This window comes from Mastomys coucha, unplaced genomic scaffold (assembly GCF_008632895.1).
Source record: "Mastomys coucha isolate ucsf_1 unplaced genomic scaffold, UCSF_Mcou_1 pScaffold17, whole genome shotgun sequence".
Taxonomy (NCBI): Eukaryota; Metazoa; Chordata; class Mammalia; order Rodentia; family Muridae; genus Mastomys; species Mastomys coucha.
This window is the reverse complement of record NW_022196899.1, coordinates 7,800,456-7,807,556: the sequence shown is the minus strand read 5'-3', so window position 1 is coordinate 7,807,556 and position 7,101 is coordinate 7,800,456. Positions and strand designations below refer to the sequence as shown.

Here is a 7,101-nt window from a genome sequence, read left to right as displayed (position 1 = left end):
ACAGGGTGCCAGGAGAAGCACGGTTGCAATGGCTAGTATGGGGCCAAGGAGATGAAGAACCCATGCTACCAAGGGGTTAGAGTACCAAGGGGTAGGTGTGTTAGGAGTATAGCATGCCTGAGGTTCCCCCCGGGAGTTTTTTGAGCATTTGTATATCTTGTTCTACCAGCCCAGACTCATTAATATAAAAGCAACATTCCTCCTCCAGCAAAACACAAGTCCCTCCCTGTTCAACAGTCAGCAAGTCCAGGGCTCCCCAAATTTGGAGAGTAACTCCTGCTAATGAGGTTATCTGGTGTTAAAGAGAATCAAGGCTGTCTATAGTAGAAGCCATTGCCTGGCCAAGTTTGTCTTGGAACTTGCTGGCCAGATGTTATGTTTGGGCAAGAGCTGCTCCTGCAGTTCCGGTAGAACCCAGTGAGACAGCAAGGCCTAGTCCAAAGAGCAGCCGGACGAAGATCTCTCTCTTCTTTTGGCTTTCTCCCATCTGGAAGGTGAGTTCTTCAGGTTTATAGAGATAACGTGGGGGACAGTTATCATGGGGGTGCAGGAGCCTTGAAAAGGGGGTTTAATACAGGCTCCTGTGGTACCTTCGCACCAGAGGTTAGAAGGCAAGAGAGTTAACACATGCTGATTTGGTGATTGTGATGTCACGAACACATGTAAAATAGGGTTTTGAGGAAGCCCCTCCAAGGCAAGGCGGGGAGGGTTAAGTCAAAGAGAGGAATGTCCTGTGCTTTCCTCGTGGGTAGGGGCCCATGGAGGTCTTAAAGGGAAATGTTAATGGGAATAGCTGCTAATAATGGTCTGGAGAGAGAAGCACAAGAAAAGCATTGGGAGGAGTTGGAGTGGGTTGTTAAGGGAAGGAGGTCAGCTGCATATTGGAAGTATTGTAGCCAGGAGAGAGCAGCTTGTAGCTCCTTCTGAGATTGATTTTCCTGTTGAATAATGTTAACGTTGGTAAAGCCCAATTTGGAAGCAGGAACAAGCTCATGATTGATATGCAGGCCAGCAACTGGGTATTTGGCATAGCTATTGGGGTAAAGTTTACTCCTGACTCCATTCTGCCAACGTTCATCCCATGGATCACTGATGGAGAGCTGAAATAAGTGTTAAGGTTAGTGAACATGGTGCTGCCACTATTGCTGGCTTCTATTCTGCAGCTCCAGTATGTGCAAACTCCATATATGGAGACCTCTTGGAGACATTCACCTGTGTTTCGGTAAGGAAAGCAGAGAAAAGGGCTGGAGGTAGTGGAGATAGAATCTGTGTGTAGCGGGATCTCAATCCTGGTTTGACATCCTTCAAGTGGACAGTCCTGGGTCCTTATAGCTTTGTTGTGTCCCTCGTAGGTTTCCCTAATGTAGAGTGTCCAGTGGTTGGTGTTGGGAAGGCTAAGATGAAACTGGGCAGTTGCAGAGTTAGCATGAAGAATGACAAAAACATCCAAGAGAATAGAGTGGGGCTTGTGGATGGCACATGGCCTGGGCAGCAGTGACCAGGTGATGGATGTCCTTCCAGGAGATCTTACTGTTCTTCTGGATGTGGAGTTTCCTCTGCCTCCTCCTCTTCTTCTTCTGTTCTTTGTCTAAATAGGGTTTTAATGCAGTGGCTACAGGCCCCTGACAAATGGTTGAATTGTTAGCCATTCCCTGCAGGAGAACAGTCCATTCATTTTGTGAGTCTGGGCCAGAGTTGTTAATGGGGGGTACTGAGAATGCAAAGCATTGTCAGTCTTTGGTGTGGAGAGAGATGTTAAAAAAAAAAAAAAGCAGTCTTAAAAGACTATTGTCTATTGCTAAGAGGGGAACATTGGCAGGGATGGGTGAGATGTAGGTTAGGTTAGCCCTCTTTGTGGGGAGCCCCAGACTCACATGATTTTGTTAATTGCCCTCAGGTCTTGTAATAATCTCTATCCCCTGAACTCTTTTTTTTTTTTTTATAGCAAATACAGGGATATTCCATGGACTGTGGGAGGGTGGAGATATTGTATAAACAGCTGTTCTTCTACCAGCTGCGTGAGGGCTCTAAGCTTCTCCATGGATAGAGGTCACTGTGGGACCCAGATGGCTTCATCAAGAAGCCAATCAAGGCAGGGAGTACTAAATCTGACAGTGGCCCCTAGAAGAGAGTTTTTAAGGTTTCCTTGGGTATTATGTTTATAGGTAATGTCCTCTATTGTATTGTGGCCTCTTTCAGGTTGGGTGGTAAGAACCACCTCTAAGGCTTATAAAATATCTCTCCCTAGAATAGTGGTGGCTACTTGAGCCACCAGGGGTTGTAAAAGGCCAGTAAGCCCCATCTGAGTCTTCCCATTTGTAAGCCTGTTTAGTGATGAATGCATGAGGCTCATAGGGGGCTATGCCTATGAGCCTGGGCCCAGGGATCAGTTGCCAGTCACATGGTACCTCTTGCTGTCTTAAAATTGTCCTGTCTGCTCCAGTATCAATAATGCACTTGAATGGTTTATTGTCTATTTTAATGGTTAATTTTTGATGGGAGCCTTCTGATATGCTAGACACCCATAAGACTTCCACAGGACCAGTTGTTCCTCTTATTGTTGGGGCTCAGGGCTGCCCCATCTGGAGTTTAAAGGTTCTAGTCGCTTACTACACTTATCATATATATCGGTACAGTATTTCTTCCAGTGGAAACCTTTTCTGCAAGGGGGGGTGGGAGCATATGGTCTTAAGAAGATTAGAATCTACTCTAGGGAGAGAGGTTTGTGGGCACTCATTCTTCCAATATCCTGTCTCCCCACATTTGAAGCAAATTCCATCTGGTTTTACTACTGCTACAGATGCCTGAACCACGGATGTAATCTGGTGTGACACGGTCTCTATATCTCTGGTTGCTACAATCTACCTAGCATGATGTTCCTCCCAGAGATCCTGGCAACCTAATCTTGATTCAGAAGTCATAACTTCCCATACAATGGTTTTAAGAAGGAGGTCTCTGTCTGTGGGGTTAGGAATTTTTCTTCCTAGGTTCATTTTAGTTCTGAGAATAAAATCAGATAGGGGGTTCTCTGGACTTTTGATGGAGAGAGAGCAAGGAAGAAGGGTCTTATAATCCCGAGGGTGGACTGAGTTTATCCCAAGCATGGGTGGCACAGAGGCAGACTTGCTCTTAGTACCCTGTTGGCTGAGTAGCCTGCTATGCTCCAGCGGAAAAGTCTTCCTGGCCAAAGAGTTTATTAAAACCCCATGGGATATCGCCTCTGCCCTGGTTTTGCCTGACTTGCTGATGGCATTCATCTCGCAATAAGGTTTCCCTTTCCAAAAACATAGGGCTAGGGAAGGAAGACCCACAAATATCTCTCCACCTTGGAGGTTATTTAAGTTGGCAATGTGCCATCTTCCTTTCCTGCCTGCCTGAGTTTTTTTAAGTCTGAAGCTTGTAGTAGATACCAGTTAAGTGGTCTTTTCCGACTGGGTTAATATCAACTGGGTATGACTGACTGATGTGGTTTTTTTAGTTCCATCTCAGGCTCTTGAATAGCATGGGAGGTGGACTTAGATTTGCAAGAGAGTCTCAAAAATTACAAAGTTGTTGGGTGGTAAATGGTTGGGGGTAAGGGACTATGGAGTTAGGCATAGCTTCATCTAAGAGTTTTGAAGGTATTTCGATTTTACAGCTTAGAGAAGGGGGAGGAGAGTTACCTCTCTCAGGTTGGATGGGGGGAAGTGAAGTGAGGGAAGGGACAGGTGGTAGTGCCTTTGTTCTTTTAAGGGAGCCTTGCCTTTGAGTGCGAGAGGGAGGGGCAGGAGAAGCAGACTGTTTATTTAGTGTCTCCTCCAAGGCATAAAGGGGCAGGGGTGGGCAGATGGATTTTATTTTTCTTATTAATTGGTTAAGGACTGTAAGATCTGAAGTAGAATGGTTTTTATGGCCTTGACCTTTGGGTTTGTCTGACTAAGGGGGCTCAGGAGCTGTGTGGCTATCAGTCTGTCCTATTTTAGATGGCCCTATGCATTGGCGAATTGCAGATCTGCAAAAAGTCACAGGAGGGTACTTTTCCTCCTCGGGTATCTTTGGTTTTGAAGAGAGAAGCTATTGGGATTTATGAGTCTGGGCTATACATATGATCATTGGCCGCGCATGGTGCTATCTGAAGGATTTCCTCCCAAAACTAGGACGCTTGTTTTTCGGCTATCTTTATTCCGTGGTGTGGTGTTTTAGTAGGGCACATATTTCCCTGGCCTGGGGTAATTTTTTTTTATGGGATGGTGAGTTGCCAATGACAGAAAAGAGAAGTGCTTGTCCAGTGGGAACATTTTCTTGGCCTGCCTGACTTTGGGGGATTCCACAGAGGTCCAAAAAACGCTAAGCCTTCCTGAAGATTTAAGAACCAGCAGCTGCCCTGTGGCTTTTAAGTGACTGCCACCTTACCAGGTTTTCTTTTGTTTTAAGGAGAAGTTAGATAGTGTCCTTGCCAATGCCTGATGTGGGCTGTCGGGATTGAGATGGAGGCCAGAGGGACGGACCTTCAGGCAGCAGCAGAGAGTAGCTCTGGCCAGGAGGTTTCAGTTGCCCCTTTAATTTGTCCAAATCCACTCTATGGTACTAACTGAAAGCACAATAGGTAAAGACAGATTGATTATTTCCAGAGGTGGGGGGCTCACCATCCCACAGTATCCCTTCAGGGCAGTCGTATCTGTTCAAGTCTCATGTTGGGCGCCAGATGTGAGAGAAGGGAATCTATCTCGGGCAGGGAGAGGAAGTCACTTCCACTCTTTCTGCTGCTGCACTTGTCTTCATCTCCATCTCTGCCATGCTTTCCAGGTCACTCAGTTACTCCGCACTGCCCTACACTGAGTTGGGTCGGGCTGGGCCAATGAGAGGCCAGCTAGGCAGTGAGGAGTGCTGCGCAGCTTCAGGCAGCAGTGTTTGGGGGTGGGGGGAGCAGACCTCTCCCTTAGTGTTACAGCTCTTAGAACAAAAGGCTGGGATGAGGAGTAGTTCTCAAGCACCTTTAATTCCCTGAATATGATTATATAGTTTTGGGGGTGATTCAGCGTCCAACAGCAGGTAATTCTCATTGATTTGGACTCAGAGCTTAGGGAAACCTTATTTGCATATAAGATGGCTTGGTGCTGCCTACCACAAACCTCTCCTGGGGGCGGGGAGCTTTGAGGGTAGGGGTTGTGGCTGTGGGGGCTGTAACTGCAACAGGAGCCAGGGGCCCAGGAGGCATGCTGGAACACCTCCCATCCCATGCAGGTGGAAATTACCACCCACCGGGTCTCTGGAGTTCCAAACCTTTTGCTCCACCAGCATCAGGTTATCTGCATGGCCCATCAGTCTATAATCACACTATTTGACCAAAAAAAACTACCATATCATACCTCTTATTCCTATTTATCTTCATTTTCCCATCCAAATTTGCCTTTCCTCTACTTCTTCATTCTCTCTTCAAATAAAATTTTATTTATTCTTTGAAACTTCAATACATTTATCCGTTGTATCTTAGTAATATCAAACTCCTACTCCTCTCAACTTCTCCCAAGAACTCTCTAATGCATCTTACTCTCAACATTATGTGGCTTTTTTTCATTTGTTCACTTAGTTTGTTTTTTAACTAAGTACAATGTTATCCTATGTGCATGGGTGTAGTGTTACATACTTGGGAATGGGCAACCTACCAATGGCTAAACCTCCATGTATCATGCTGGCTTTATCTTATGTAGGTCTTGTGGAGGTAGGTAAGTTCATGTGTACATCAACAATGTCAGGTATAGAAAGCACCATTTTGTAACACCACCTGCCAATCTCAGTATCTGACAATACTTTCCCTCCTTTTTTGAAATGTTCCCTGAGAATGGAAGATGGAATTATAGTTAAGGGAAGGTAAACTACAGCCAGGATCAACTCTATGATCTAAGAATCTATTTTCAAGAGTTGGGGAAAAAATGAAAGAAATGTATTCCAGAAACTTTAATTAAGAAACAAGCAAGCTTATTTATTCTATTATCTGACATGATAGACTTCAAATCCTTGATCCATTCACTTTCCATAGCTTCTAGCAAGTACTATTTTACTTCCAGCTTCTAGTAGATCCATATATTTATTTGATTTTTATATATGTGAGATTATAAGGGTATTCTGTTTCATAGTTGCCTTATTTTTCTTAACATAATTATCTTTAATAACACGATAGTTTCACAGGGAGAAACTTTTGTCCATATATATATATATATATATATATATATACATATATATATATAACCAAATAACATTCCATGGAGTGTATTTAACATTTTTTAAAAAGATGGACAAATATCTTACTAGCATGTCTTAGCTCTTGCAAATGATTCTTCTTCAAATGTCTCATTGATGTTTTAATTTATTTCATTGGAGATATCCGCACATAATGGGACGGCTGCTTCATGTAATATTTCTATTTTTAATTTCCTGCTGAACATTCATACTGAAAGCAAACTGGCTGCTGTACTTGCAGTCTCAGGAGCAGAGTATAATGGCTCCCACTCTCCATTTTCTTGTCAGCACTGTTTATTTTTGTTTTGTGACTTCTTTTGGAGGACAGCAATTCTTATTGGAGTAAGGTAGTATCTCATTATTTGGTCGTGCACTTCCATTATTGTCAATGATCATCTGAGAATTCTTTTGTATGTTGAGCACCTCAAGTACCCAATACCACAATACAAGTTTTCATCTGAATGTACATTGTAATAAATTCTGTCATTTTAAAATATGCTTTGCCTTAGTGTCACGTATTTACCCTAAGTTTATGTAGAAAGAGCTGAAGTAATTACTGAATCCATTCTGCTAATAGCTAAAGAAACATTTTCAAACTTTCAAAGAATTTTAATTATGTGGTTACTATGTGCTGAGCAATCATGAAAAGTCTATAAGAAACCTCTGACTATTACTTTTGTGATGGTTTGTGTATGCTCAGCCCAGGGCGTGGCAGGATTAGAAGGTGTGGCCTTGTTGTAGGTGCAACACTGTGGTTGTGGGTTATACATATCTCAGTCTAGCTGCCTGGAAGTTAGTATTCTGCAAGCAGCCTTCAGATGAATAAGTAGAAATCTGTGCTCCTCCTGCACCATGCCTAACTAGATGCTGCACTGTTCCTGC

At 43.7% G+C, this 7,101-nt stretch overlaps 1 long non-coding RNA gene across 1 annotated transcript in view; it reads left to right on the top strand.

Moving 5' to 3' along the window:
• Positions 1–709: 709 nt before the first annotated feature.
• LOC116094728 overlaps positions 710–7,101 on the top strand; it is a 54,155-nt gene continuing 47,763 nt past the window's right edge. The window contains exon 1 of the long non-coding RNA XR_004120278.1: positions 710–1,117. This is a non-coding gene — a long non-coding RNA (uncharacterized LOC116094728). The remainder of the gene's footprint in view (positions 1,118–7,101) is intronic.